At 52.8% G+C, this 26,787-nt stretch overlaps 32 non-coding genes across 32 annotated transcripts; all 32 read left to right on the top strand.

Moving 5' to 3' along the window:
* The first annotated feature begins 327 nt into the window (after positions 1–327).
* On the top strand, positions 328–491 carry LOC138601441 (U1 spliceosomal RNA). The gene has a single exon (XR_011308948.1). It is a non-coding gene; the product is annotated as a U1 spliceosomal RNA (small nuclear RNA).
* Positions 492–1,149: 658 nt separating this feature from the next.
* LOC138601440 (U1 spliceosomal RNA) lies at positions 1,150–1,313 on the top strand. The gene has a single exon (XR_011308947.1). It is a non-coding gene; the product is annotated as a U1 spliceosomal RNA (small nuclear RNA).
* Positions 1,314–1,971: 658 nt separating this feature from the next.
* On the top strand, positions 1,972–2,135 carry LOC138601439 (U1 spliceosomal RNA). The gene has a single exon (XR_011308946.1). It is a non-coding gene; the product is annotated as a U1 spliceosomal RNA (small nuclear RNA).
* A 658-nt stretch (positions 2,136–2,793) lies between these two features.
* Positions 2,794–2,957, top strand: LOC138601438 (U1 spliceosomal RNA). Its single transcript, XR_011308945.1, has one exon. It is a non-coding gene; the product is annotated as a U1 spliceosomal RNA (small nuclear RNA).
* A 658-nt stretch (positions 2,958–3,615) lies between these two features.
* LOC138601436 (U1 spliceosomal RNA) lies at positions 3,616–3,779 on the top strand. Its single transcript, XR_011308944.1, has one exon. It is a non-coding gene; the product is annotated as a U1 spliceosomal RNA (small nuclear RNA).
* A 658-nt stretch (positions 3,780–4,437) lies between these two features.
* On the top strand, positions 4,438–4,601 carry LOC138601435 (U1 spliceosomal RNA). Its single transcript, XR_011308943.1, has one exon. It is a non-coding gene; the product is annotated as a U1 spliceosomal RNA (small nuclear RNA).
* Positions 4,602–5,259: 658 nt separating this feature from the next.
* On the top strand, positions 5,260–5,423 carry LOC138601434 (U1 spliceosomal RNA). Its single transcript, XR_011308942.1, has one exon. It is a non-coding gene; the product is annotated as a U1 spliceosomal RNA (small nuclear RNA).
* Positions 5,424–6,081: 658 nt separating this feature from the next.
* LOC138601280 (U1 spliceosomal RNA) lies at positions 6,082–6,245 on the top strand. The gene has a single exon (XR_011308796.1). It is a non-coding gene; the product is annotated as a U1 spliceosomal RNA (small nuclear RNA).
* Positions 6,246–6,903: 658 nt separating this feature from the next.
* Positions 6,904–7,067, top strand: LOC138601433 (U1 spliceosomal RNA). Its single transcript, XR_011308941.1, has one exon. It is a non-coding gene; the product is annotated as a U1 spliceosomal RNA (small nuclear RNA).
* Positions 7,068–7,725: 658 nt separating this feature from the next.
* LOC138601432 (U1 spliceosomal RNA) lies at positions 7,726–7,889 on the top strand. Its single transcript, XR_011308940.1, has one exon. It is a non-coding gene; the product is annotated as a U1 spliceosomal RNA (small nuclear RNA).
* A 658-nt stretch (positions 7,890–8,547) lies between these two features.
* On the top strand, positions 8,548–8,711 carry LOC138601430 (U1 spliceosomal RNA). Its single transcript, XR_011308938.1, has one exon. It is a non-coding gene; the product is annotated as a U1 spliceosomal RNA (small nuclear RNA).
* A 658-nt stretch (positions 8,712–9,369) lies between these two features.
* Positions 9,370–9,533, top strand: LOC138601277 (U1 spliceosomal RNA). Its single transcript, XR_011308794.1, has one exon. It is a non-coding gene; the product is annotated as a U1 spliceosomal RNA (small nuclear RNA).
* Positions 9,534–10,191: 658 nt separating this feature from the next.
* On the top strand, positions 10,192–10,355 carry LOC138601429 (U1 spliceosomal RNA). Its single transcript, XR_011308937.1, has one exon. It is a non-coding gene; the product is annotated as a U1 spliceosomal RNA (small nuclear RNA).
* Positions 10,356–11,013: 658 nt separating this feature from the next.
* On the top strand, positions 11,014–11,177 carry LOC138601618 (U1 spliceosomal RNA). Its single transcript, XR_011309114.1, has one exon. It is a non-coding gene; the product is annotated as a U1 spliceosomal RNA (small nuclear RNA).
* Positions 11,178–11,835: 658 nt separating this feature from the next.
* Positions 11,836–11,999, top strand: LOC138601428 (U1 spliceosomal RNA). Its single transcript, XR_011308936.1, has one exon. It is a non-coding gene; the product is annotated as a U1 spliceosomal RNA (small nuclear RNA).
* Positions 12,000–12,657: 658 nt separating this feature from the next.
* On the top strand, positions 12,658–12,821 carry LOC138601276 (U1 spliceosomal RNA). Its single transcript, XR_011308793.1, has one exon. It is a non-coding gene; the product is annotated as a U1 spliceosomal RNA (small nuclear RNA).
* Positions 12,822–13,479: 658 nt separating this feature from the next.
* Positions 13,480–13,643, top strand: LOC138601427 (U1 spliceosomal RNA). Its single transcript, XR_011308935.1, has one exon. It is a non-coding gene; the product is annotated as a U1 spliceosomal RNA (small nuclear RNA).
* A 658-nt stretch (positions 13,644–14,301) lies between these two features.
* On the top strand, positions 14,302–14,465 carry LOC138601425 (U1 spliceosomal RNA). Its single transcript, XR_011308934.1, has one exon. It is a non-coding gene; the product is annotated as a U1 spliceosomal RNA (small nuclear RNA).
* Positions 14,466–15,123: 658 nt separating this feature from the next.
* LOC138601275 (U1 spliceosomal RNA) lies at positions 15,124–15,287 on the top strand. The gene has a single exon (XR_011308792.1). It is a non-coding gene; the product is annotated as a U1 spliceosomal RNA (small nuclear RNA).
* Positions 15,288–15,945: 658 nt separating this feature from the next.
* On the top strand, positions 15,946–16,114 carry LOC138601632 (U1 spliceosomal RNA). Its single transcript, XR_011309127.1, has one exon. It is a non-coding gene; the product is annotated as a U1 spliceosomal RNA (small nuclear RNA).
* A 1,206-nt stretch (positions 16,115–17,320) lies between these two features.
* Positions 17,321–17,484, top strand: LOC138601424 (U1 spliceosomal RNA). The gene has a single exon (XR_011308933.1). It is a non-coding gene; the product is annotated as a U1 spliceosomal RNA (small nuclear RNA).
* A 658-nt stretch (positions 17,485–18,142) lies between these two features.
* LOC138601423 (U1 spliceosomal RNA) lies at positions 18,143–18,306 on the top strand. The gene has a single exon (XR_011308932.1). It is a non-coding gene; the product is annotated as a U1 spliceosomal RNA (small nuclear RNA).
* Positions 18,307–18,964: 658 nt separating this feature from the next.
* LOC138601422 (U1 spliceosomal RNA) lies at positions 18,965–19,128 on the top strand. The gene has a single exon (XR_011308931.1). It is a non-coding gene; the product is annotated as a U1 spliceosomal RNA (small nuclear RNA).
* A 658-nt stretch (positions 19,129–19,786) lies between these two features.
* Positions 19,787–19,950, top strand: LOC138601421 (U1 spliceosomal RNA). Its single transcript, XR_011308930.1, has one exon. It is a non-coding gene; the product is annotated as a U1 spliceosomal RNA (small nuclear RNA).
* A 658-nt stretch (positions 19,951–20,608) lies between these two features.
* Positions 20,609–20,772, top strand: LOC138601274 (U1 spliceosomal RNA). Its single transcript, XR_011308791.1, has one exon. It is a non-coding gene; the product is annotated as a U1 spliceosomal RNA (small nuclear RNA).
* A 658-nt stretch (positions 20,773–21,430) lies between these two features.
* Positions 21,431–21,594, top strand: LOC138601420 (U1 spliceosomal RNA). Its single transcript, XR_011308929.1, has one exon. It is a non-coding gene; the product is annotated as a U1 spliceosomal RNA (small nuclear RNA).
* A 658-nt stretch (positions 21,595–22,252) lies between these two features.
* Positions 22,253–22,416, top strand: LOC138601418 (U1 spliceosomal RNA). The gene has a single exon (XR_011308927.1). It is a non-coding gene; the product is annotated as a U1 spliceosomal RNA (small nuclear RNA).
* A 658-nt stretch (positions 22,417–23,074) lies between these two features.
* On the top strand, positions 23,075–23,238 carry LOC138601273 (U1 spliceosomal RNA). Its single transcript, XR_011308790.1, has one exon. It is a non-coding gene; the product is annotated as a U1 spliceosomal RNA (small nuclear RNA).
* Positions 23,239–23,896: 658 nt separating this feature from the next.
* Positions 23,897–24,060, top strand: LOC138601688 (U1 spliceosomal RNA). Its single transcript, XR_011309180.1, has one exon. It is a non-coding gene; the product is annotated as a U1 spliceosomal RNA (small nuclear RNA).
* Positions 24,061–24,718: 658 nt separating this feature from the next.
* On the top strand, positions 24,719–24,882 carry LOC138601617 (U1 spliceosomal RNA). Its single transcript, XR_011309113.1, has one exon. It is a non-coding gene; the product is annotated as a U1 spliceosomal RNA (small nuclear RNA).
* Positions 24,883–25,540: 658 nt separating this feature from the next.
* On the top strand, positions 25,541–25,704 carry LOC138601417 (U1 spliceosomal RNA). The gene has a single exon (XR_011308926.1). It is a non-coding gene; the product is annotated as a U1 spliceosomal RNA (small nuclear RNA).
* A 658-nt stretch (positions 25,705–26,362) lies between these two features.
* On the top strand, positions 26,363–26,526 carry LOC138601686 (U1 spliceosomal RNA). The gene has a single exon (XR_011309179.1). It is a non-coding gene; the product is annotated as a U1 spliceosomal RNA (small nuclear RNA).
* Positions 26,527–26,787: the final 261 nt, after the last annotated feature.

Raw genomic sequence — 26,787 nt, 5'->3', positions numbered from 1 at the left:
GGCTTGTGCGCGGTTGCTGGACGGTGTTTGCTTTCTCAGAGACAGAAACGGCTTGCCGAGTAGCTATTCCGAGTTGTGTTGTGTCTTTTTTTAATCTCTTTTTTGCTAGAGCAATTAATGCTGGGAGAAGGAAACAAAGGGACAGAGCGTGTGTGCCGCACACCCTGGTCAAATTGCAGCAGTGTTTTGAACTTTTCAGCAACTTTGGTAGCAGGTGAAGGTGAGCTAATGCTAAAGGCCCCCAACTCGGGGATTATGCGTGCTGGGCACCGTCAGCCAGGGGGCCGTGTCTGGGAGTGAGTCCCCTGTCTCTGACGCTTCCAACTCATACTTACCTGGCAGGGGAGATACCATGATCAAGAAGGTGGTTCACCCAGGGCGAGGCTCAGCCATTGCACTGCGGCTGTGCTGACCGCTGCGAATTCCCCAAATGTGGGAATCTCGACTGCATAATTTGTGGTAGTGGGGGACTGCGTTCGCGCTCTCCCCTGATCGTTGTGTTGAAGGAAAGAGAAAAAAAAGGAGTCCTCCTCGGCTGTGCCTGTGCTGCGCGTTTTCCCGACTGGTGAGTCAGCGTGTTTGTGGGCGTGTTCATTTAGAGGCCTCGGGTTACTTTTGCGGTTAGTCCAGAAAGTGGCAGCCTTGCTGTGCAGAGATGTCTGATGTACGCTGTGAAGCCGCGGTCGCGATGGCAGCAAGAAGTGGGTGCGGCCCTTTGGAGGGGACAGAATGAATTGCGTGTCCTCCTCTCCGAGATTGTTCTGTCTTTGTGGAAGAAATGTGCTCTGGACATTCTTCCCTCGCTGGCATGCTTAGGTTTTAGGCTTGTGCGCGGTTGCTGGACGGTGTTTGCTTTCTCAGAGACAGAAACGGCTTGCCGAGTAGCTATTCCGAGTTGTGTTGTGTCTTTTTTTAATCTCTTTTTTGCTAGAGCAATTAATGCTGGGAGAAGGAAACAAAGGGACAGAGCGTGTGTGCCGCACACCCTGGTCAAATTGCAGCAGTGTTTTGAACTTTTCAGCAACTTTGGTAGCAGGTGAAGGTGAGCTAATGCTAAAGGCCCCCAACTCGGGGATTATGCGTGCTGGGCACCGTCAGCCAGGGGGCCGTGTCTGGGAGTGAGTCCCCTGTCTCTGACGCTTCCAACTCATACTTACCTGGCAGGGGAGATACCATGATCAAGAAGGTGGTTCACCCAGGGCGAGGCTCAGCCATTGCACTGCGGCTGTGCTGACCGCTGCGAATTCCCCAAATGTGGGAATCTCGACTGCATAATTTGTGGTAGTGGGGGACTGCGTTCGCGCTCTCCCCTGATCGTTGTGTTGAAGGAAAGAGAAAAAAAAGGAGTCCTCCTCGGCTGTGCCTGTGCTGCGCGTTTTCCCGACTGGTGAGTCAGCGTGTTTGTGGGCGTGTTCATTTAGAGGCCTCGGGTTACTTTTGCGGTTAGTCCAGAAAGTGGCAGCCTTGCTGTGCAGAGATGTCTGATGTACGCTGTGAAGCCGCGGTCGCGATGGCAGCAAGAAGTGGGTGCGGCCCTTTGGAGGGGACAGAATGAATTGCGTGTCCTCCTCTCCGAGATTGTTCTGTCTTTGTGGAAGAAATGTGCTCTGGACATTCTTCCCTCGCTGGCATGCTTAGGTTTTAGGCTTGTGCGCGGTTGCTGGACGGTGTTTGCTTTCTCAGAGACAGAAACGGCTTGCCGAGTAGCTATTCCGAGTTGTGTTGTGTCTTTTTTTAATCTCTTTTTTGCTAGAGCAATTAATGCTGGGAGAAGGAAACAAAGGGACAGAGCGTGTGTGCCGCACACCCTGGTCAAATTGCAGCAGTGTTTTGAACTTTTCAGCAACTTTGGTAGCAGGTGAAGGTGAGCTAATGCTAAAGGCCCCCAACTCGGGGATTATGCGTGCTGGGCACCGTCAGCCAGGGGGCCGTGTCTGGGAGTGAGTCCCCTGTCTCTGACGCTTCCAACTCATACTTACCTGGCAGGGGAGATACCATGATCAAGAAGGTGGTTCACCCAGGGCGAGGCTCAGCCATTGCACTGCGGCTGTGCTGACCGCTGCGAATTCCCCAAATGTGGGAATCTCGACTGCATAATTTGTGGTAGTGGGGGACTGCGTTCGCGCTCTCCCCTGATCGTTGTGTTGAAGGAAAGAGAAAAAAAAGGAGTCCTCCTCGGCTGTGCCTGTGCTGCGCGTTTTCCCGACTGGTGAGTCAGCGTGTTTGTGGGCGTGTTCATTTAGAGGCCTCGGGTTACTTTTGCAGTTAGTCCAGAAAGTGGCAGCCTTGCTGTGCAGAGATGTCTGATGTACGCTGTGAAGCCGCGGTCGCGATGGCAGCAAGAAGTGGGTGCGGCCCTTTGGAGGGGACAGAATGAATTGCGTGTCCTCCTCTCCGAGATTGTTCTGTCTTTGTGGAAGAAATGTGCTCTGGACATTCTTCCCTCGCTGGCATGCTTAGGTTTTAGGCTTGTGCGCGGTTGCTGGACGGTGTTTGCTTTCTCAGAGACAGAAACGGCTTGCCGAGTAGCTATTCCGAGTTGTGTTGTGTCTTTTTTTAATCTCTTTTTTGCTAGAGCAATTAATGCTGGGAGAAGGAAACAAAGGGACAGAGCGTGTGTGCCGCACACCCTGGTCAAATTGCAGCAGTGTTTTGAACTTTTCAGCAACTTTGGTAGCAGGTGAAGGTGAGCTAATGCTAAAGGCCCCCAACTCGGGGATTATGCGTGCTGGGCACCGTCAGCCAGGGGGCCGTGTCTGGGAGTGAGTCCCCTGTCTCTGACGCTTCCAACTCATACTTACCTGGCAGGGGAGATACCATGATCAAGAAGGTGGTTCACCCAGGGCGAGGCTCAGCCATTGCACTGCGGCTGTGCTGACCGCTGCGAATTCCCCAAATGTGGGAATCTCGACTGCATAATTTGTGGTAGTGGGGGACTGCGTTCGCGCTCTCCCCTGATCGTTGTGTTGAAGGAAAGAGAAAAAAAAGGAGTCCTCCTCGGCTGTGCCTGTGCTGCGCGTTTTCCCGACTGGTGAGTCAGCGTGTTTGTGGGCGTGTTCATTTAGAGGCCTCGGGTTACTTTTGCGGTTAGTCCAGAAAGTGGCAGCCTTGCTGTGCAGAGATGTCTGATGTACGCTGTGAAGCCGCGGTCGCGATGGCAGCAAGAAGTGGGTGCGGCCCTTTGGAGGGGACAGAATGAATTGCGTGTCCTCCTCTCCGAGATTGTTCTGTCTTTGTGGAAGAAATGTGCTCTGGACATTCTTCCCTCGCTGGCATGCTTAGGTTTTAGGCTTGTGCGCGGTTGCTGGACGGTGTTTGCTTTCTCAGAGACAGAAATGGCTTGCCGAGTAGCTATTCCGAGTTGTGTTGTGTCTTTTTTTAATCTCTTTTTTGCTAGAGCAATTAATGCTGGGAGAAGGAAACAAAGGGACAGAGCGTGTGTGCCGCACACCCTGGTCAAATTGCAGCAGTGTTTTGAACTTTTCAGCAACTTTGGTAGCAGGTGAAGGTGAGCTAATGCTAAAGGCCCCCAACTCGGGGATTATGCGTGCTGGGCACCGTCAGCCAGGGGGCCGTGTCTGGGAGTGAGTCCCCTGTCTCTGACGCTTCCAACTCATACTTACCTGGCAGGGGAGATACCATGATCAAGAAGGTGGTTCACCCAGGGCGAGGCTCAGCCATTGCACTGCGGCTGTGCTGACCGCTGCGAATTCCCCAAATGTGGGAATCTCGACTGCATAATTTGTGGTAGTGGGGGACTGCGTTCGCGCTCTCCCCTGATCGTTGTGTTGAAGGAAAGAGAAAAAAAAGGAGTCCTCCTCGGCTGTGCCTGTGCTGCGCGTTTTCCCGACTGGTGAGTCAGCGTGTTTGTGGGCGTGTTCATTTAGAGGCCTCGGGTTACTTTTGCGGTTAGTCCAGAAAGTGGCAGCCTTGCTGTGCAGAGATGTCTGATGTACGCTGTGAAGCCGCGGTCGCGATGGCAGCAAGAAGTGGGTGCGGCCCTTTGGAGGGGACAGAATGAATTGCGTGTCCTCCTCTCCGAGATTGTTCTGTCTTTGTGGAAGAAATGTGCTCTGGACATTCTTCCCTCGCTGGCATGCTTAGGTTTTAGGCTTGTGCGCGGTTGCTGGACGGTGTTTGCTTTCTCAGAGACAGAAACGGCTTGCCGAGTAGCTATTCCGAGTTGTGTTGTGTCTTTTTTTAATCTCTTTTTTGCTAGAGCAATTAATGCTGGGAGAAGGAAACAAAGGGACAGAGCGTGTGTGCCGCACACCCTGGTCAAATTGCAGCAGTGTTTTGAACTTTTCAGCAACTTTGGTAGCAGGTGAAGGTGAGCTAATGCTAAAGGCCCCCAACTCGGGGATTATGCGTGCTGGGCACCGTCAGCCAGGGGGCCGTGTCTGGGAGTGAGTCCCCTGTCTCTGACGCTTCCAACTCATACTTACCTGGCAGGGGAGATACCATGATCAAGAAGGTGGTTCACCCAGGGCGAGGCTCAGCCATTGCACTGCGGCTGTGCTGACCGCTGCGAATTCCCCAAATGTGGGAATCTCGACTGCATAATTTGTGGTAGTGGGGGACTGCGTTCGCGCTCTCCCCTGATCGTTGTGTTGAAGGAAAGAGAAAAAAAAGGAGTCCTCCTCGGCTGTGCCTGTGCTGCGCGTTTTCCCGACTGGTGAGTCAGCGTGTTTGTGGGCGTGTTCATTTAGAGGCCTCGGGTTACTTTTGCGGTTAGTCCAGAAAGTGGCAGCCTTGCTGTGCAGAGATGTCTGATGTACGCTGTGAAGCCGCGGTCGCGATGGCAGCAAGAAGTGGGTGCGGCCCTTTGGAGGGGACAGAATGAATTGCGTGTCCTCCTCTCCGAGATTGTTCTGTCTTTGTGGAAGAAATGTGCTCTGGACATTCTTCCCTCGCTGGCATGCTTAGGTTTTAGGCTTGTGCGCGGTTGCTGGACGGTGTTTGCTTTCTCAGAGACAGAAACGGCTTGCCGAGTAGCTATTCCGAGTTGTGTTGTGTCTTTTTTTAATCTCTTTTTTGCTAGAGCAATTAATGCTGGGAGAAGGAAACAAAGGGACAGAGCGTGTGTGCCGCACACCCTGGTCAAATTGCAGCAGTGTTTTGAACTTTTCAGCAACTTTGGTAGCAGGTGAAGGTGAGCTAATGCTAAAGGCCCCCAACTCGGGGATTATGCGTGCTGGGCACCGTCAGCCAGGGGGCCGTGTCTGGGAGTGAGTCCCCTGTCTCTGACGCTTCCAACTCATACTTACCTGGCAGGGGAGATACCATGATCAAGAAGGTGGTTCACCCAGGGCGAGGCTCAGCCATTGCACTGCGGCTGTGCTGACCGCTGCGAATTCCCCAAATGTGGGAATCTCGACTGCATAATTTGTGGTAGTGGGGGACTGCGTTCGCGCTCTCCCCTGATCGTTGTGTTGAAGGAAAGAGAAAAAAAAGGAGTCCTCCTCGGCTGTGCCTGTGCTGCGCGTTTTCCCGACTGGTGAGTCAGCGTGTTTGTGGGCGTGTTCATTTAGAGGCCTCGGGTTACTTTTGCAGTTAGTCCAGAAAGTGGCAGCCTTGCTGTGCAGAGATGTCTGATGTACGCTGTGAAGCCGCGGTCGCGATGGCAGCAAGAAGTGGGTGCGGCCCTTTGGAGGGGACAGAATGAATTGCGTGTCCTCCTCTCCGAGATTGTTCTGTCTTTGTGGAAGAAATGTGCTCTGGACATTCTTCCCTCGCTGGCATGCTTAGGTTTTAGGCTTGTGCGCGGTTGCTGGACGGTGTTTGCTTTCTCAGAGACAGAAACGGCTTGCCGAGTAGCTATTCCGAGTTGTGTTGTGTCTTTTTTTAATCTCTTTTTTGCTAGAGCAATTAATGCTGGGAGAAGGAAACAAAGGGACAGAGCGTGTGTGCCGCACACCCTGGTCAAATTGCAGCAGTGTTTTGAACTTTTCAGCAACTTTGGTAGCAGGTGAAGGTGAGCTAATGCTAAAGGCCCCCAACTCGGGGATTATGCGTGCTGGGCACCGTCAGCCAGGGGGCCGTGTCTGGGAGTGAGTCCCCTGTCTCTGACGCTTCCAACTCATACTTACCTGGCAGGGGAGATACCACGATCAAGAAGGTGGTTCACCCAGGGCGAGGCTCAGCCATTGCACTGCGGCTGTGCTGACCGCTGCGAATTCCCCAAATGTGGGAATCTCGACTGCATAATTTGTGGTAGTGGGGGACTGCGTTCGCGCTCTCCCCTGATCGTTGTGTTGAAGGAAAGAGAAAAAAAAGGAGTCCTCCTCGGCTGTACCTGTGCTGCGCGTTTTCCCGACTGGTGAGTCAGCGTGTTTGTGGGCGTGTTCATTTAGAGGCCTCGGGTTACTTTTGCGGTTAGTCCAGAAAGTGGCAGCCTTGCTGTGCAGAGATGTCTGATGTACGCTGTGAAGCCGCGGTCGCGATGGCAGCAAGAAGTGGGTGCGGCCCTTTGGAGGGGACAGAATGAATTGCGTGTCCTCCTCTCCGAGATTGTTCTGTCTTTGTGGAAGAAATGTGCTCTGGACATTCTTCCCTCGCTGGCATGCTTAGGTTTTAGGCTTGTGCGCGGTTGCTGGACGGTGTTTGCTTTCTCAGAGACAGAAACGGCTTGCCGAGTAGCTATTCCGAGTTGTGTTGTGTCTTTTTTTAATCTCTTTTTTGCTAGAGCAATTAATGCTGGGAGAAGGAAACAAAGGGACAGAGCGTGTGTGCCGCACACCCTGGTCAAATTGCAGCAGTGTTTTGAACTTTTCAGCAACTTTGGTAGCAGGTGAAGGTGAGCTAATGCTAAAGGCCCCCAACTCGGGGATTATGCGTGCTGGGCACCGTCAGCCAGGGGGCCGTGTCTGGGAGTGAGTCCCCTGTCTCTGACGCTTCCAACTCATACTTACCTGGCAGGGGAGATACCATGATCAAGAAGGTGGTTCACCCAGGGCGAGGCTCAGCCATTGCACTGCGGCTGTGCTGACCGCTGCGAATTCCCCAAATGTGGGAATCTCGACTGCATAATTTGTGGTAGTGGGGGACTGCGTTCGCGCTCTCCCCTGATCGTTGTGTTGAAGGAAAGAGAAAAAAAAGGAGTCCTCCTCAGCTTTGCCTGTGCTGCGCGTTTTCCCGACTGGTGAGTCAGCGTGTTTGTGGGCGTGTTCATTTAGAGGCCTCGGGTTACTTTTGCGGTTAGTCCAGAAAGTGGCAGCCTTGCTGTGCAGAGATGTCTGATGTACGCTGTGAAGCCGCGGTCGCGATGGCAGCAAGAAGTGGGTGCGGCCCTTTGGAGGGGACAGAATGAATTGCGTGTCCTCCTCTCCGAGATTGTTCTGTCTTTGTGGAAGAAATGTGCTCTGGACATTCTTCCCTCGCTGGCATGCTTAGGTTTTAGGCTTGTGCGCGGTTGCTGGACGGTGTTTGCTTTCTCAGAGACAGAAACGGCTTGCCGAGTAGCTATTCCGAGTTGTGTTGTGTCTTTTTTTAATCTCTTTTTTGCTAGAGCAATTAATGCTGGGAGAAGGAAACAAAGGGACAGAGCGTGTGTGCCGCACACCCTGGTCAAATTGCAGCAGTGTTTTGAACTTTTCAGCAACTTTGGTAGCAGGTGAAGGTGAGCTAATGCTAAAGGCCCCCAACTCGGGGATTATGCGTGCTGGGCACCGTCAGCCAGGGGGCCGTGTCTGGGAGTGAGTCCCCTGTCTCTGACGCTTCCAACTCATACTTACCTGGCAGGGGAGATACCATGATCAAGAAGGTGGTTCACCCAGGGCGAGGCTCAGCCATTGCACTGCGGCTGTGCTGACCGCTGCGAATTCCCCAAATGTGGGAATCTCGACTGCATAATTTGTGGTAGTGGGGGACTGCGTTCGCGCTCTCCCCTGATCGTTGTGTTGAAGGAAAGAGAAAAAAAAGGAGTCCTCCTCGGCTGTGCCTGTGCTGCGCGTTTTCCCGACTGGTGAGTCAGCGTGTTTGTGGGCGTGTTCATTTAGAGGCCTCGGGTTACTTTTGCGGTTAGTCCAGAAAGTGGCAGCCTTGCTGTGCAGAGATGTCTGATGTACGCTGTGAAGCCGCGGTCGCGATGGCAGCAAGAAGTGGGTGCGGCCCTTTGGAGGGGACAGAATGAATTGCGTGTCCTCCTCTCCGAGATTGTTCTGTCTTTGTGGAAGAAATGTGCTCTGGACATTCTTCCCTCGCTGGCATGCTTAGGTTTTAGGCTTGTGCGCGGTTGCTGGACGGTGTTTGCTTTCTCAGAGACAGAAACGGCTTGCCGAGTAGCTATTCCGAGTTGTGTTGTGTCTTTTTTTAATCTCTTTTTTGCTAGAGCAATTAATGCTGGGAGAAGGAAACAAAGGGACAGAGCGTGTGTGCCGCACACCCTGGTCAAATTGCAGCAGTGTTTTGAACTTTTCAGCAACTTTGGTAGCAGGTGAAGGTGAGCTAATGCTAAAGGCCCCCAACTCGGGGATTATGCGTGCTGGGCACCGTCAGCCAGGGGGCCGTGTCTGGGAGTGAGTCCCCTGTCTCTGACGCTTCCAACTCATACTTACCTGGCAGGGGAGATACCATGATCAAGAAGGTGGTTCACCCAGGGCGAGGCTCAGCCATTGCACTGCGGCTGTGCTGACCGCTGCGAATTCCCCAAATGTGGGAATCTCGACTGCATAATTTGTGGTAGTGGGGGACTGCGTTCGCGCTCTCCCCTGATCGTTGTGTTGAAGGAAAGAGAAAAAAAAGGAGTCCTCCTCGGCTGTGCCTGTGCTGCGCGTTTTCCCGACTGGTGAGTCAGCGTGTTTGTGGGCGTGTTCATTTAGAGGCCTCGGGTTACTTTTGCAGTTAGTCCAGAAAGTGGCAGCCTTGCTGTGCAGAGATGTCTGATGTACGCTGTGAAGCCGCGGTCGCGATGGCAGCAAGAAGTGGGTGCGGCCCTTTGGAGGGGACAGAATGAATTGCGTGTCCTCCTCTCCGAGATTGTTCTGTCTTTGTGGAAGAAATGTGCTCTGGACATTCTTCCCTCGCTGGCATGCTTAGGTTTTAGGCTTGTGCGCGGTTGCTGGACGGTGTTTGCTTTCTCAGAGACAGAAACGGCTTGCCGAGTAGCTATTCCGAGTTGTGTTGTGTCTTTTTTTAATCTCTTTTTTGCTAGAGCAATTAATGCTGGGAGAAGGAAACAAAGGGACAGAGCGTGTGTGCCGCACACCCTGGTCAAATTGCAGCAGTGTTTTGAACTTTTCAGCAACTTTGGTAGCAGGTGAAGGTGAGCTAATGCTAAAGGCCCCCAACTCGGGGATTATGCGTGCTGGGCACCGTCAGCCAGGGGGCCGTGTCTGGGAGTGAGTCCCCTGTCTCTGACGCTTCCAACTCATACTTACCTGGCAGGGGAGATACCACGATCAAGAAGGTGGTTCACCCAGGGCGAGGCTCAGCCATTGCACTGCGGCTGTGCTGACCGCTGCGAATTCCCCAAATGTGGGAATCTCGACTGCATAATTTGTGGTAGTGGGGGACTGCGTTCGCGCTCTCCCCTGATCGTTGTGTTGAAGGAAAGAGAAAAAAAAGGAGTCCTCCTCGGCTGTGCCTGTGCTGCGCGTTTTCCCGACTGGTGAGTCAGCGTGTTTGTGGGCGTGTTCATTTAGAGGCCTCGGGTTACTTTTGCGGTTAGTCCAGAAAGTGGCAGCCTTGCTGTGCAGAGATGTCTGATGTACGCTGTGAAGCCGCGGTCGCGATGGCAGCAAGAAGTGGGTGCGGCCCTTTGGAGGGGACAGAATGAATTGCGTGTCCTCCTCTCCGAGATTGTTCTGTCTTTGTGGAAGAAATGTGCTCTGGACATTCTTCCCTCGCTGGCATGCTTAGGTTTTAGGCTTGTGCGCGGTTGCTGGACGGTGTTTGCTTTCTCAGAGACAGAAACGGCTTGCCGAGTAGCTATTCCGAGTTGTGTTGTGTCTTTTTTTAATCTCTTTTTTGCTAGAGCAATTAATGCTGGGAGAAGGAAACAAAGGGATAGAGCGTGTGTGCCGCACACCCTGGTCAAATTGCAGCAGTGTTTTGAACTTTTCAGCAACTTTGGTAGCAGGTGAAGGTGAGCTAATGCTAAAGGCCCCCAACTCGGGGATTATGCGTGCTGGGCACCGTCAGCCAGGGGGCCGTGTCTGGGAGTGAGTCCCCTGTCTCTGACGCTTCCAACTCATACTTACCTGGCAGGGGAGATACCATGATCAAGAAGGTGGTTCACCCAGGGCGAGGCTCAGCCATTGCACTGCGGCTGTGCTGACCGCTGCGAATTCCCCAAATGTGGGAATCTCGACTGCATAATTTGTGGTAGTGGGGGACTGCGTTCGCGCTCTCCCCTGATCGTTGTGTTGAAGGAAAGAGAAAAAAAAGGAGTCCTCCTCGGCTGTGCCTGTGCTGCGCGTTTTCCCGACTGGTGAGTCAGCGTGTTTGTGGGCGTGTTCATTTAGAGGCCTCGGGTTACTTTTGCGGTTAGTCCAGAAAGTGGCAGCCTTGCTGTGCAGAGATGTCTGATGTACGCTGTGAAGCCGCGGTCGCGATGGCAGCAAGAAGTGGGTGCGGCCCTTTGGAGGGGACAGAATGAATTGCGTGTCCTCCTCTCCGAGATTGTTCTGTCTTTGTGGAAGAAATGTGCTCTGGACATTCTTCCCTCGCTGGCATGCTTAGGTTTTAGGCTTGTGCGCGGTTGCTGGACGGTGTTTGCTTTCTCAGAGACAGAAACGGCTTGCCGAGTAGCTATTCCGAGTTGTGTTGTGTCTTTTTTTAATCTCTTTTTTGCTAGAGCAATTAATGCTGGGAGAAGGAAACAAAGGGACAGAGCGTGTGTGCCGCACACCCTGGTCAAATTGCAGCAGTGTTTTGAACTTTTCAGCAACTTTGGTAGCAGGTGAAGGTGAGCTAATGCTAAAGGCCCCCAACTCGGGGATTATGCGTGCTGGGCACCGTCAGCCAGGGGGCCGTGTCTGGGAGTGAGTCCCCTGTCTCTGACGCTTCCAACTCATACTTACCTGGCAGGGGAGATACCATGATCAAGAAGGTGGTTCACCCAGGGCGAGGCTCAGCCATTGCACTGCGGCTGTGCTGACCGCTGCAAATTCCCCAAATGTGGGAATCTCGACTGCATAATTTGTGGTAGTGGGGGACTGCGTTCGCGCTCTCCCCTGATCGTTGTGTTGAAGGAAAGAGAAAAAAAAGGAGTCCTCCTCGGCTGTGCCTGTGCTGCGCGTTTTCCCGACTGGTGAGTCAGCGTGTTTGTGGGCGTGTTCATTTAGAGGCCTCGGGTTACTTTTGCGGTTAGTCCAGAAAGTGGCAGCCTTGCTGTGCAGAGATGTCTGATGTACGCTGTGAAGCCGCGGTCGCGATGGCAGCAAGAAGTGGGTGCGGCCCTTTGGAGGGGACAGAATGAATTGCGTGTCCTCCTCTCCGAGATTGTTCTGTCTTTGTGGAAGAAATGTGCTCTGGACATTCTTCCCTCGCTGGCATGCTTAGGTTTTAGGCTTGTGCGCGGTTGCTGGACGGTGTTTGCTTTCTGAGAGACAGAAACGGCTTGCCGAGTAGCTATTCCGAGTTGTGTTGTGTCTTTTTTTAATCTCTTTTTTGCTAGAGCAATTAATGCTGGGAGAAGGAAACAAAGGGACAGAGCGTGTGTGCCGCACACCCTGGTCAAATTGCAGCAGTGTTTTGAACTTTTCAGCAACTTTGGTAGCAGGTGAAGGTGAGCTAATGCTAAAGGCCCCCAACTCGGGGATTATGCGTGCTGGGCACCGTCAGCCAGGGGGCCGTGTCTGGGAGTGAGTCCCCTGTCTCTGACGCTTCCAACTCATACTTACCTGGCAGGGGAGATACCATGATCAAGAAGGTGGTTCACCCAGGGCGAGGCTCAGCCATTGCACTGCGGCTGTGCTGACCGCTGCGAATTCCCCAAATGTGGGAATCTCGACTGCATAATTTGTGGTAGTGGGGGACTGCGTTCGCGCTCTCCCCTGATCGTTGTGTTGAAGGAAAGAGAAAAAAAAGGAGTCCTCCTCGGCTGTGCCTGTGCTGCGCGTTTTCCCGACTGGTGAGTCAGCGTGTTTGTGGGCGTGTTCATTTAGAGGCCTCGGGTTACTTTTGCAGTTAGTCCAGAAAGTGGCAGCCTTGCTGTGCAGAGATGTCTGATGTACGCTGTGAAGCCGCGGTCGCGATGGCAGCAAGAAGTGGGTGCGGCCCTTTGGAGGGGACAGAATGAATTGCGTGTCCTCCTCTCCGAGATTGTTCTGTCTTTGTGGAAGAAATGTGCTCTGGACATTCTTCCCTCGCTGGCATGCTTAGGTTTTAGGCTTGTGCGCGGTTGCTGGACGGTGTTTGCTTTCTCAGAGACAGAAACGGCTTGCCGAGTAGCTATTCCGAGTTGTGTTGTGTCTTTTTTTAATCTCTTTTTTGCTAGAGCAATTAATGCTGGGAGAAGGAAACAAAGGGACAGAGCGTGTGTGCCGCACACCCTGGTCAAATTGCAGCAGTGTTTTGAACTTTTCAGCAACTTTGGTAGCAGGTGAAGGTGAGCTAATGCTAAAGGCCCCCAACTCGGGGATTATGCGTGCTGGGCACCGTCAGCCAGGGGGCCGTGTCTGGGAGTGAGTCCCCTGTCTCTGACGCTTCCAACTCATACTTACCTGGCAGGGGAGATACCACGATCAAGAAGGTGGTTCACCCAGGGCGAGGCTCAGCCATTGCACTGCGGCTGTGCTGACCGCTGCGAATTCCCCAAATGTGGGAATCTCGACTGCATAATTTGTGGTAGTGGGGGACTGCGTTCGCGCTCTCCCCTGATCGTTGTGTTGAAGGAAAGAGAAAAAAAAGGAGTCCTCCTCGGCTGTGCCTGTGCTGCGCGTTTTCCCGACTGGTGAGTCAGCGTGTTTGTGGGCGTGTTCATTTAGAGGCCTCGGGTTACTTTTGCGGTTAGTCCAGAAAGTGGCAGCCTTGCTGTGCAGAGATGTCTGATGTACGCTGTGAAGCCGCGGTCGCGATGGCAGCAAGAAGTGGGTGCGGCCCTTTGGAGGGGACAGAATGAATTGCGTGTCCTCCTCTCCGAGATTGTTCTGTCTTTGTGGAAGAAATGTGCTCTGGACATTCTTCCCTCGCTGGCATGCTTAGGTTTTAGGCTTGTGCGCGGTTGCTGGACGGTGTTTGCTTTCTCAGAGACAGAAATGGCTTGCCGAGTAGCTATTCCGAGTTGTGTTGTGTCTTTTTTTAATCTCTTTTTTGCTAGAGCAATTAATGCTGGGAGAAGGAAACAAAGGGACAGAGCGTGTGTGCCGCACACCCTGGTCAAATTGCAGCAGTGTTTTGAACTTTTCAGCAACTTTGGTAGCAGGTGAAGGTGAGCTAATGCTAAAGGCCCCCAACTCGGGGATTATGCGTGCTGGGCACCGTCAGCCAGGGGGCCGTGTCTGGGAGTGAGTCCCCTGTCTCTGACGCTTCCAACTCATACTTACCTGGCAGGGGAGATACCATGATCAAGAAGGTGGTTCACCCAGGGCGAGGCTCAGCCATTGCACTGCGGCTGTGCTGACCGCTGCGAATTCCCCAAATGTGGGAATCTCGACTGCATAATTTGTGGTAGTGGGGGACTGCGTTCGCGCTCTCCCCTGATCGTTGTGTTGAAGGAAAGAGAAAAAAAAGGAGTCCTCCTCGGCTGTGCCTGTGCTGCGCGTTTTCCCGACTGGTGAGTCAGCGTGTTTGTGGGCGTGTTCATTTAGAGGCCTCGGGTTACTTTTGCGGTTAGTCCAGAAAGTGGCAGCCTTGCTGTGCAGAGATGTCTGATGTACGCTGTGAAGCCGCGGTCGCGATGGCAGCAAGAAGTGGGTGCGGCCCTTTGGAGGGGACAGAATGAATTGCGTGTCCTCCTCTCCGAGATTGTTCTGTCTTTGTGGAAGAAATGTGCTCTGGACATTCTTCCCTCGCTGGCATGCTTAGGTTTTAGGCTTGTGCGCGGTTGCTGGACGGTGTTTGCTTTCTGAGAGACAGAAACGGCTTGCCGAGTAGCTATTCCGAGTTGTGTTGTGTCTTTTTTTAATCTCTTTTTTGCTAGAGCAATTAATGCTGGGAGAAGGAAACAAAGGGACAGAGCGTGTGTGCCGCACACCCTGGTCAAATTGCAGCAGTGTTTTGAACTTTTCAGCAACTTTGGTAGCAGGTGAAGGTGAGCTAATGCTAAAGGCCCCCAACTCGGGGATTATGCGTGCTGGGCACCGTCAGCCAGGGGGCCGTGTCTGGGAGTGAGTCCCCTGTCTCTGACGCTTCCAACTCATACTTACCTGGCAGGGGAGATACCATGATCAAGAAGGTGGTTCACCCAGGGCGAGGCTCAGCCATTGCACTGCGGCTGTGCTGACCGCTGCGAATTCCCCAAATGTGGGAATCTCGACTGCATAATTTGTGGTAGTGGGGGACTGCGTTCGCGCTCTCCCCTGATCGTTGTGTTGAAGGAAAGAGAAAAAAAAGGAGTCCTCCTCGGCTGTGCCTGTGCTGCGCGTTTTCCCGACTGGTGAGTCAGCGTGTTTGTGGGCGTGTTCATTTAGAGGCCTCGGGTTACTTTTGCAGTTAGTCCAGAAAGTGGCAGCCTTGCTGTGCAGAGATGTCTGATGTACGCTGTGAAGCCGCGGTCGCGATGGCAGCAAGAAGTGGGTGCGGCCCTTTGGAGGGGACAGAATGAATTGCGTGTCCTCCTCTCCGAGATTGTTCTGTCTTTGTGGAAGAAATGTGCTCTGGACATTCTTCCCTCGCTGGCATGCTTAGGTTTTAGGCTTGTGCGCGGTTGCTGGACGGTGTTTGCTTTCTCAGAGACAGAAACGGCTTGCCGAGTAGCTATTCCGAGTTGTGTTGTGTCTTTTTTTAATCTCTTTTTTGCTAGAGCAATTAATGCTGGGAGAAGGAAACAAAGGGACAGAGCGTGTGTGCCGCACACCCTGGTCAAATTGCAGCAGTGTTTTGAACTTTTCAGCAACTTTGGTAGCAGGTGAAGGTGAGCTAATGCTAAAGGCCCCCAACTCGGGGATTATGCGTGCTGGGCACCGTCAGCCAGGGGGCCGTGTCTGGGAGTGAGTCCCCTGTCTCTGACGCTTCCAACTCATACTTACCTGGCAGGGGAGATACCACGATCAAGAAGGTGGTTCACCCAGGGCGAGGCTCAGCCATTGCACTGCGGCTGTGCTGACCGCTGCGAATTCCCCAAATGTGGGAATCTCGACTGCATAATTTGTGGTAGTGGGGGACTGCGTTCGCGCTCTCCCCTGATCGTTGTGTTGAAGGAAAGAGAAAAAAAAGGAGTCCTCCTCGGCTGTGCCTGTGCTGCGCGTTTTCCCGACTGGTGAGTCAGCGTGTTTGTGGGCGTGTTCATTTAGAGGCCTCGGGTTACTTTTGCGGTTAGTCCAGAAAGTGGCAGCCTTGCTGTGCAGAGATGTCTGATGTACGCTGTGAAGCCGCGGTCGCGATGGCAGCAAGAAGTGGGTGCGGCCCTTTGGAGGGGACAGAATGAATTGCGTGTCCTCCTCTCCGAGATTGTTCTGTCTTTGTGGAAGAAATGTGCTCTGGACATTCTTCCCTCGCTGGCATGCTTAGGTTTTAGGCTTGTGCGCGGTTGCTGGACGGTGTTTGCTTTCTCAGAGACAGAAACGGCTTGCCGAGTAGCTATTCCGAGTTGTGTTGTGTCTTTTTTTAATCTCTTTTTTGCTAGAGCAATTAATGCTGGGAGAAGGAAACAAAGGGACAGAGCGTGTGTGCCGCACACCCTGGTCAAATTGCAGCAGTGTTTTGAACTTTTCAGCAACTTTGGTAGCAGGTGAAGGTGAGCTAATGCTAAAGGCCCCCAACTCGGGGATTATGCGTGCTGGGCACCGTCAGCCAGGGGGCCGTGTATGGGAGTGAGTCCCCTGTCTCTGACGCTTCCAACTCATACTTACCTGGCAGGGGAGATACCACGATCAAGAAGGTGGTTCACCCAGGGCGAGGCTCAGCCATTGCACTGCGGCTGTGCTGACCGCTGCGAATTCCCCAAATGTGGGAATCTCGACTGCATAATTTGTGGTAGTGGGGGACTGCGTTCTAGAGATGTCAACTCTCGTTCACTTCAGTGACCCGGATCTTCGGATCTCGTTCAGCTGAACGATTCGTTCATTACATTCGTTCACCAGGTCGTTCAGTGACATTTCCGGTTTACCTGTAACTCACTCACTCTCACTCGTTCATGAACGATACGGCTCCCATTGCATTACTGGTCTTCTTGTTCAATCATCACAATATAACAGTTACTTCGCCCAACTATATTAAAAAGAAAATATTATAATATTTATATAAAAATAAACATTCATGTGTTATCTCATCTTGCTGTTGTGTCAGTTTATTTTTGAGATGTTGTAATACCGTTTCTAGTATTGTACTTTACTTTATTTCTTTATTTCAGACACATAAGTCCATATCTGTACTCGTGCTAACATCAATCAGTCTGGTTTTCTAAAAGAAGTGGGGAGCCGCGAGAGGAGCCAAGTGAACGAAAGGAACGAATTTGATGCATGAAAGTGAACGGATCATTCCGTTCACTGAAAAGATTCGTTCTTTTTGAACGAATCGTTCAGGACCGAAACATCTCTACTGCGTTCGCGCTCTCCCCTGATCGTTGTGTTGAAGGAAAGAGAAAAAAAAGGAGTCCTCCTCGGCTGTGCCTGTGCTGCGCGTTTTCCCGACTGGTGAGTCAGCGTGTTTGTGGGCGTGTTCATTTAGAGGCCTCGGGTTACTTTTGCGGTTAGTCCAGAAAGTGGCAGCCTTGCTGTGCAGAGATGTCTGATGTACGCTGTGAAGCCGCGGTCGCGATGGCAGCAAGAAGTGGGTGCGGCCCTTTGGAGGGGACAGAATGAATTGCGTGTCCTCCTCTCCGAGATTGTTCTGTCTTTGTGGAAGAAATGTGCTCTGGACATTCTTCCCTCGCTGGCATGCTTAGGTTTTAGGCTTGTGCGCGGTTGCTGGACGGTGTTTGCTTTCTCAGAGACAGAAACGGCTTGCCGAGTAGCTATTCCGAGTTGTGTTGTGTCTTTTTTTAATCTCTTTTTTGCTAGAGCAATTAATGCTGGGAGAAGGAAACAAAGGGACAGAGCGTGTGTGCCGCACACCCTGGTCAAATTGCAGCAGTGTTTTGAACTTTTCAGCAACTTTGGTAGCAGGTGAAGGTGAGCTAATGCTAAAGGCCCCCAACTCGGGGATTATGCGTGCTGGGCACCGTCAGCCAGGGGGCCGTGTCTGGGAGTGAGTCCCCTGTCTCTGACGCTTCCAACTCATACTTACCTGGCAGGGGAGATACCATGATCAAGAAGGTGGTTCACCCAGGGCGAGGCTCAGCCATTGCACTGCGGCTGTGCTGACCGCTGCGAATTCCCCAAATGTGGGAATCTCGACTGCATAATTTGTGGTAGTGGGGGACTGCGTTCGCGCTCTCCCCTGATCGTTGTGTTGAAGGAAAGAGAAAAAAAAGGAGTCCTCCTCGGCTGTGCCTGTGCTGCGCGTTTTCCCGACTGGTGAGTCAGCGTGTTTGTGGGCGTGTTCATTTAGAGGCCTCGGGTTACTTTTGCGGTTAGTCCAGAAAGTGGCAGCCTTGCTGTGCAGAGATGTCTGATGTACGCTGTGAAGCCGCGGTCGCGATGGCAGCAAGAAGTGGGTGCGGCCCTTTGGAGGGGACAGAATGAATTGCGTGTCCTCCTCTCCGAGATTGTTCTGTCTTTGTGGAAGAAATGTGCTCTGGACATTCTTCCCTCGCTGGCATGCTTAGGTTTTAGGCTTGTGCGCGGTTGCTGGACGGTGTTTGCTTTCTCAGAGACAGAAACGGCTTGCCGAGTAGCTATTCCGAGTTGTGTTGTGTCTTTTTTTAATCTCTTTTTTGCTAGAGCAATTAATGCTGGGAGAAGGAAACAAAGGGACAGAGCGTGTGTGCCGCACACCCTGGTCAAATTGCAGCAGTGTTTTGAACTTTTCAGCAACTTTGGTAGCAGGTGAAGGTGAGCTAATGCTAAAGGCCCCCAACTCGGGGATTATGCGTGCTGGGCACCGTCAGCCAGGGGGCCGTGTCTGGGAGTGAGTCCCCTGTCTCTGACGCTTCCAACTCATACTTACCTGGCAGGGGAGATACCATGATCAAGAAGGTGGTTCACCCAGGGCGAGGCTCAGCCATTGCACTGCGGCTGTGCTGACCGCTGCGAATTCCCCAAATGTGGGAATCTCGACTGCATAATTTGTGGTAGTGGGGGACTGCGTTCGCGCTCTCCCCTGATCGTTGTGTTGAAGGAAAGAGAAAAAAAAGGAGTCCTCCTCGGCTGTGCCTGTGCTGCGCGTTTTCCCGACTGGTGAGTCAGCGTGTTTGTGGGCGTGTTCATTTAGAGGCCTCGGGTTACTTTTGCGGTTAGTCCAGAAAGTGGCAGCCTTGCTGTGCAGAGATGTCTGATGTACGCTGTGAAGCCGCGGTCGCGATGGCAGCAAGAAGTGGGTGCGGCCCTTTGGAGGGGACAGAATGAATTGCGTGTCCTCCTCTCCGAGATTGTTCTGTCTTTGTGGAAGAAATGTGCTCTGGACATTCTTCCCTCGCTGGCATGCTTAGGTTTTAGGCTTGTGCGCGGTTGCTGGACGGTGTTTGCTTTCTCAGAGACAGAAACGGCTTGCCGAGTAGCTATTCCGAGTTGTGTTGTGTCTTTTTTTAATCTCTTTTTTGCTAGAGCAATTAATGCTGGGAGAAGGAAACAAAGGGACAGAGCGTGTGTGCCGCACACCCTGGTCAAATTGCAGCAGTGTTTTGAACTTTTCAGCAACTTTGGTAGCAGGTGAAGGTGAGCTAATGCTAAAGGCCCCCAACTCGGGGATTATGCGTGCTGGGCACCGTCAGCCAGGGGGCCGTGTCTGGGAGTGAGTCCCCTGTCTCTGACGCTTCCAACTCATACTTACCTGGCAGGGGAGATACCATGATCAAGAAGGTGGTTCACCCAGGGCGAGGCTCAGCCATTGCACTGCGGCTGTGCTGACCGCTGCGAATTCCCCAAATGTGGGAATCTCGACTGCATAATTTGTGGTAGTGGGGGACTGCGTTCGCGCTCTCCCCTGATCGTTGTGTTGAAGGAAAGAGAAAAAAAAGGAGTCCTCCTCGGCTGTGCCTGTGCTGCGCGTTTTCCCGACTGGTGAGTCAGCGTGTTTGTGGGCGTGTTCATTTAGAGGCCTCGGGTTACTTTTGCGGTTAGTCCAGAAAGTGGCAGCCTTGCTGTGCAGAGATGTCTGATGTACGCTGTGAAGCCGCGGTCGCGATGGCAGCAAGAAGTGGGTGCGGCCCTTTGGAGGGGACAGAATGAATTGCGTGTCCTCCTCTCCGAGATTGTTCTGTCTTTGTGGAAGAAATGTGCTCTGGACATTCTTCCCTCGCTGGCATGCTTAGGTTTTAGGCTTGTGCGCGGTTGCTGGACGGTGTTTGCTTTCTCAGAGACAGAAACGGCTTGCCGAGTAGCTATTCCGAGTTGTGTTGTGTCTTTTTTTAATCTCTTTTTTGCTAGAGCAATTAATGCTGGGAGAAGGAAACAAAGGGACAGAGCGTGTGTGCCGCACACCCTGGTCAAATTGCAGCAGTGTTTTGAACTTTTCAGCAACTTTGGTAGCAGGTGAAGGTGAGCTAATGCTAAAGGCCCCCAACTCGGGGATTATGCGTGCTGGGCACCGTCAGCCAGGGGGCCGTGTCTGGGAGTGAGTCCCCTGTCTCTGACGCTTCCAACTCATACTTACCTGGCAGGGGAGATACCATGATCAAGAAGGTGGTTCACCCAGGGCGAGGCTCAGCCATTGCACTGCGGCTGTGCTGACCGCTGCGAATTCCCCAAATGTGGGAATCTCGACTGCATAATTTGTGGTAGTGGGGGACTGCGTTCGCGCTCTCCCCTGATCGTTGTGTTGAAGGAAAGAGAAAAAAAAGGAGTCCTCCTCGGCTGTGCCTGTGCTGCGCGTTTTCCCGACTGGTGAGTCAGCGTGTTTGTGGGCGTGTTCATTTAGAGGCCTCGGGTTACTTTTGCAGTTAGTCCAGAAAGTGGCAGCCTTGCTGTGCAGAGATGTCTGATGTACGCTGTGAAGCCGCGGTCGCGATGGCAGCAAGAAGTGGGTGCGGCCCTTTGGAGGGGACAGAATGAATTGCGTGTCCTCCTCTCCGAGATTGTTCTGTCTTTGTGGAAGAAATGTGCTCTGGACATTCTTCCCTCGCTGGCATGCTTAGGTTTTAGGCTTGTGCGCGGTTGCTGGACGGTGTTTGCTTTCTCAGAGACAGAAACGGCTTGCCGAGTAGCTATTCCGAGTTGTGTTGTGTCTTTTTTTAATCTCTTTTTTGCTAGAGCAATTAATGCTGGGAGAAGGAAACAAAGGGACAGAGCGTGTGTGCCGCACACCCTGGTCAAATTGCAGCAGTGTTTTGAACTTTTCAGCAACTTTGGTAGCAGGTGAAGGTGAGCTAATGCTAAAGGCCCCCAACTCGGGGATTATGCGTGCTGGGCACCGTCAGCCAGGGGGCCGTGTCTGGGAGTGAGTCCCCTGTCTCTGACGCTTCCAACTCATACTTACCTGGCAGGGGAGATACCACGATCAAGAAGGTGGTTCACCCAGGGCGAGGCTCAGCCATTGCACTGCGGCTGTGCTGACCGCTGCGAATTCCCCAAATGTGGGAATCTCGACTGCATAATTTGTGGTAGTGGGGGACTGCGTTCGCGCTCTCCCCTGATCGTTGTGTTGAAGGAAAGAGAAAAAAAAGGAGTCCTCCTCGGCTGTGCCTGTGCTGCGCGTTTTCCCGACTGGTGAGTCAGCGTGTTTGTGGGCGTGTTCATTTAGAGGCCTCGGGTTACTTTTGCGGTTAGTCCAGAAAGTGGCAGCCTTGCTGTGCAGAGATGTCTGATGTACGCTGTGAAGCCGCGGTCGCGATGGCAGCAAGAAGTGGGTGCGGCCCTTTGGAGGGGACAGAATGAATTGCGTGTCCTCCTCTCCGAGATTGTTCTGTCTTTGTGGAAGAAATGTGCTCTGGACATTCTTCCCTCGCTGGCATGCTTAGGTTTTAGGCTTGTGCGCGGTTGCTGGACGGTGTTTGCTTTCTCAGAGACAGAAACGGCTTGCCGAGTAGCTATTCCGAGTTGTGTTGTGTCTTTTTTTAATCTCTTTTTTGCTAGAGCAATTAATGCTGGGAGAAGGAAACAAAGGGACAGAGCGTGTGTGCCGCACACCCTGGTCAAATTGCAGCAGTGTTTTGAACTTTTCAGCAACTTTGGTAGCAGGTGAAGGTGAGCTAATGCTAAAGGCCCCCAACTCGGGGATTATGCGTGCTGGGCACCGTCAGCCAGGGGGCCGTGTCTGGGAGTGAGTCCCCTGTCTCTGACGCTTCCAACTCATACTTACCTGGCAGGGGAGATACCATGATCAAGAAGGTGGTTCACCCAGGGCGAGGCTCAGCCATTGCACTGCGGCTGTGCTGACCGCTGCGAATTCCCCAAATGTGGGAATCTCGACTGCATAATTTGTGGTAGTGGGGGACTGCGTTCGCGCTCTCCCCTGATCGTTGTGTTGAAGGAAAGAGAAAAAAAAGGAGTCCTCCTCGGCTGTGCCTGTGCTGCGCGTTTTCCCGACTGGTGAGTCAGCGTGTTTGTGGGCGTGTTCATTTAGAGGCCTCGGGTTACTTTTGCGGTTAGTCCAGAAAGTGGCAGCCTTGCTGTGCAGAGATGTCTGATGTACGCTGTGAAGCCGCGGTCGCGATGGCAGCAAGAAGTGGGTGCGGCCCTTTGGAGGGGACAGAATGAATTGCGTGTCCTCCTCTCCGAGATTGTTCTGTCTTTGTGGAAGAAATGTGCTCTGGACATTCTTCCCTCGCTGGCATGCTTAGGTTTTAGGCTTGTGCGCGGTTGCTGGACGGTGTTTGCTTTCTCAGAGACAGAAACGGCTTGCCGAGTAGCTATTCCGAGTTGTGTTGTGTCTTTTTTTAATCTCTTTTTTGCTAGAGCAATTAATGCTGGGAGAAGGAAACAAAGGGACAGAGCGTGTGTGCCGCACACCCTGGTCAAATTGCAGCAGTGTTTTGAACTTTTCAGCAACTTTGGTAGCAGGTGAAGGTGAGCTAATGCTAAAGGCCCCCAACTCGGGGATTATGCGTGCTGGGCACCGTCAGCCAGGGGGCCGTGTCTGGGAGTGAGTCCCCTGTCTCTGACGCTTCCAACTCATACTTACCTGGCAGGGGAGATACCATGATCAAGAAGGTGGTTCACCCAGGGCGAGGCTCAGCCATTGCACTGCGGCTGTGCTGACCGCTGCGAATTCCCCAAATGTGGGAATCTCGACTGCATAATTTGTGGTAGTGGGGGACTGCGTTCGCGCTCTCCCCTGATCGTTGTGTTGAAGGAAAGAGAAAAAAAAGGAGTCCTCCTCGGCTGTGCCTGTGCTGCGCGTTTTCCCGACTGGTGAGTCAGCGTGTTTGTGGGCGTGTTCATTTAGAGGCCTCGGGTTACTTTTGCAGTTAGTCCAGAAAGTGGCAGCCTTGCTGTGCAGAGATGTCTGATGTACGCTGTGAAGCCGCGGTCGCGATGGCAGCAAGAAGTGGGTGCGGCCCTTTGGAGGGGACAGAATGAATTGCGTGTCCTCCTCTCCGAGATTGTTCTGTCTTTGTGGAAGAAATGTGCTCTGGACATTCTTCCCTCGCTGGCATGCTTAGGTTTTAGGCTTGTGCGCGGTTGCTGGACGGTGTTTGCTTTCTCAGAGACAGAAACGGCTTGCCGAGTAGCTATTCCGAGTTGTGTTGTGTCTTTTTTTAATCTCTTTTTTGCTAGAGCAATTAATGCTGGGAGAAGGAAACAAAGGGACAGAGCGTGTGTGCCGCACACCCTGGTCAAATTGCAGCAGTGTTTTGAACTTTTCAGCAACTTTGGTAGCAGGTGAAGGTGAGCTAATGCTAAAGGCCCCCAACTCGGGGATTATGCGTGCTGGGCACCGTCAGCCAGGGGGCCGTGTCTGGGAGTGAGTCCCCTGTCTCTGACGCTTCCAACTCATACTTACCTGGCAGGGGAGATACCACGATCAAGAAGGTGGTTCACCCAGGGCGAGGCTCAGCCATTGCACTGCGGCTGTGCTGACCGCTGCGAATTCCCCAAATGTGGGAATCTCGACTGCATAATTTGTGGTAGTGGGGGACTGCGTTCGCGCTCTCCCCTGATCGTTGTGTTGAAGGAAAGAGAAAAAAAAGGAGTCCTCCTCGGCTGTGCCTGTGCTGCGCGTTTTCCCGACTGGTGAGTCAGCGTGTTTGTGGGCGTGTTCATTTAGAGGCCTCGGGTTACTTTTGCGGTTAGTCCAGAAAGTGGCAGCCTTGCTGTGCAGAGATGTCTGATGTACGCTGTGAAGCCGCGGTCGCGATGGCAGCAAGAAGTGGGTGCGGCCCTTTGGAGGGGACAGAATGAATTGCGTGTCCTCCTCTCCGAGATTGTTCTGTCTTTGTGGAAGAAATGTGCTCTGGACATTCTTCCCTCGCTGGCATGCTTAGGTTTTAGGCTTGTGCGCGGTTGCTGGACGGTGTTTGCTTTCTCAGAGACAGAAACGGCTTGCCGAGTAGCTATTCCGAGTTGTGTTGTGTCTTTTTTTAATCTCTTTTTTGCTAGAGCAATTAATGCTGGGAGAAGGAAACAAAGGGATAGAGCGTGTGTGCCGCACACCCTGGTCAAATTGCAGCAGTGTTTTGAACTTTTCAGCAACTTTGGTAGCAGGTGAAGGTGAGCTAATGCTAAAGGCCCCCAACTCGGGGATTATGCGTGCTGGGCACCGTCAGCCAGGGGGCCGTGTCTGGGAGTGAGTCCCCTGTCTCTGACGCTTCCAACTCATACTTACCTGGCAGGGGAGATACCACGATCAAGAAGGTGGTTCACCCAGGGCGAGGCTCAGCCATTGCACTGCGGCTGTGCTGACCGCTGCGAATTCCCCAAATGTGGGAATCTCGACTGCATAATTTGTGGTAGTGGGGGACTGCGTTCGCGCTCTCCCCTGATCGTTGTGTTGAAGGAAAGAGAAAAAAAAGGAGTCCTCCTCGGCTGTGCCTGTGCTGCGCGTTTTCCCGACTGGTGAGTCAGCGTGTTTGTGGGCGTGTTCATTTAGAGGCCTCGGGTTACTTTTGCGGTTAGTCCAGAAAGTGGCAGCCTTGCTGTGCAGAGATGTCTGATGTACGCTGTGAAGCCGCGGTCGCGATGGCAGCAAGAAGTGGGTGCGGCCCTTTGGAGGGGACAGAATGAATTGCGTGTCCTCCTCTCCGAGATTGTTCTGTCTTTGTGGAAGAAATGTGCTCTGGACATTCTTCCCTCGCTGGCATGCTTAGGTTTTAGGCTTGTGCGCGGTTGCTGGACGGTGTTTGCTTTCTCAGAGACAGAAACGGCTTGCCGAGTAGCTATTCCGAGTTGTGTTGTGTCTTTTTTTAATCTCTTTTTTGCTAGAGCAATTAATGCTGGGAGAAGGAAACAAAGGGACAGAGCGTGTGTGCCGCACACCCTGGTCAAATTGCAGCAGTGTTTTGAACTTTTCAGCAACTTTGGTAGCAGGTGAAGGTGAGCTAATGCTAAAGGCCCCCAACTCGGGGATTATGCGTGCTGGGCACCGTCAGCCAGGGGGCCGTGTCTGGGAGTGAGTCCCCTGTCTCTGACGCTTCCAACTCATACTTACCTGGCAGGGGAGATACCATGATCAAGAAGGTGGTTCACCCAGGGCGAGGCTCAGCCATTGCACTGCGGCTGTGCTGACCGCTGCAAATTCCCCAAATGTGGGAATCTCGACTGCATAATTTGTGGTAGTGGGGGACTGCGTTCGCGCTCTCCCCTGATCGTTGTGTTGAAGGAAAGAGAAAAAAAAGGAGTCCTCCTCGGCTGTGCCTGTGCTGCGCGTTTTCCCGACTGGTGAGTCAGCGTGTTTGTGGGCGTGTTCATTTAGAGGCCTCGGGTTACTTTTGCGGTTAGTCCAGAAAGTGGCAGCCTTGCTGTGCAGAGATGTCTGATGTACGCTGTGAAGCCGCGGTCGCGATGGCAGCAAGAAGTGGGTGCGGCCCTTTGGAGGGGACAGAATGAATTGCGTGTCCTCCTCTCCGAGATTGTTCTGTCTTTGTGGAAGAAATGTGCTCTGGACATTCTTCCCTCGCTGGCATGCTTAGGTTTTAGGCTTGTGCGCGGTTGCTGGACGGTGTTTGCTTTCTGAGAGACAGAAACGGCTTGCCGAGTAGCTATTCCGAGTTGTGTTGTGTCTTTTTTTAATCTCTTTTTTGCTAGAGCAATTAATGCTGGGAGAAGGAAACAAAGGGACAGAGCGTGTGTGCCGCACACCCTGGTCAAATTGCAGCAGTGTTTTGAACTTTTCAGCAACTTTGGTAGCAGGTGAAGGTGAGCTAATGCTAAAGGCCCCCAACTCGGGGATTATGCGTGCTGGGCACCGTCAGCCAGGGGGCCGTGTCTGGGAGTGAGTCCCCTGTCTCTGACGCTTCCAACTCATACTTACCTGGCAGGGGAGATACCATGATCAAGAAGGTGGTTCACCCAGGGCGAGGCTCAGCCATTGCACTGCGGCTGTGCTGACCGCTGCGAATTCCCCAAATGTGGGAATCTCGACTGCATAATTTGTGGTAGTGGGGGACTGCGTTCGCGCTCTCCCCTGATCGTTGTGTTGAAGGAAAGAGAAAAAAAAGGAGTCCTCCTCGGCTGTGCCTGTGCTGCGCGTTTTCCCGACTGGTGAGTCAGCGTGTTTGTGGGCGTGTTCATTTAGAGGCCTCGGGTTACTTTTGCAGTTAGTCCAGAAAGTGGCAGCCTTGCTGTGCAGAGATGTCTGATGTACGCTGTGAAGCCGCGGTCGCGATGGCAGCAAGAAGTGGGTGCGGCCCTTTGGAGGGGACAGAATGAATTGCGTGTCCTCCTCTCCGAGATTGTTCTGTCTTTGTGGAAGAAATGTGCTCTGGACATTCTTCCCTCGCTGGCATGCTTAGGTTTTAGGCTTGTGCGCGGTTGCTGGACGGTGTTTGCTTTCTCAGAGACAGAAACGGCTTGCCGAGTAGCTATTCCGAGTTGTGTTGTGTCTTTTTTTAATCTCTTTTTTGCTAGAGCAATTAATGCTGGGAGAAGGAAACAAAGGGACAGAGCGTGTGTGCCGCACACCCTGGTCAAATTGCAGCAGTGTTTTGAACTTTTCAGCAACTTTGGTAGCAGGTGAAGGTGAGCTAATGCTAAAGGCCCCCAACTCGGGGATTATGCGTGCTGGGCACCGTCAGCCAGGGGGCCGTGTCTGGGAGTGAGTCCCCTGTCTCTGACGCTTCCAACTCATACTTACCTGGCAGGGGAGATACCACGATCAAGAAGGTGGTTCACCCAGGGCGAGGCTCAGCCATTGCACTGCGGCTGTGCTGACCGCTGCGAATTCCCCAAATGTGGGAATCTCGACTGCATAATTTGTGGTAGTGGGGGACTGCGTTCGCGCTCTCCCCTGATCGTTGTGTTGAAGGAAAGAGAAAAAAAAGGAGTCCTCCTCGGCTGTGCCTGTGCTGCGCGTTTTCCCGACTGGTGAGTCAGCGTGTTTGTGGGCGTGTTCATTTAGAGGCCTCGGGTTACTTTTGCGGTTAGTCCAGAAAGTGGCAGCCTTGCTGTGCAGAGATGTCTGATGTACGCTGTGAAGCCGCGGTCGCGATGGCAGCAAGAAGTGGGTGCGGCCCTTTGGAGGGGACAGAATGAATTGCGTGTCCTCCTCTCC

The sequence above is a fragment of the Semicossyphus pulcher genome, unplaced genomic scaffold, assembly GCF_022749685.1.
Source record: "Semicossyphus pulcher isolate SPU_LCO1_2020_fin unplaced genomic scaffold, fSemPul1.0.p SCAF_21, whole genome shotgun sequence".
In the NCBI taxonomy this organism is placed as follows: domain Eukaryota; kingdom Metazoa; phylum Chordata; class Actinopteri; order Labriformes; family Labridae; genus Semicossyphus; species Semicossyphus pulcher.
Note: the sequence above shows the minus strand (reverse complement) of the source record. Positions and strands in the feature narration are given on the sequence as shown.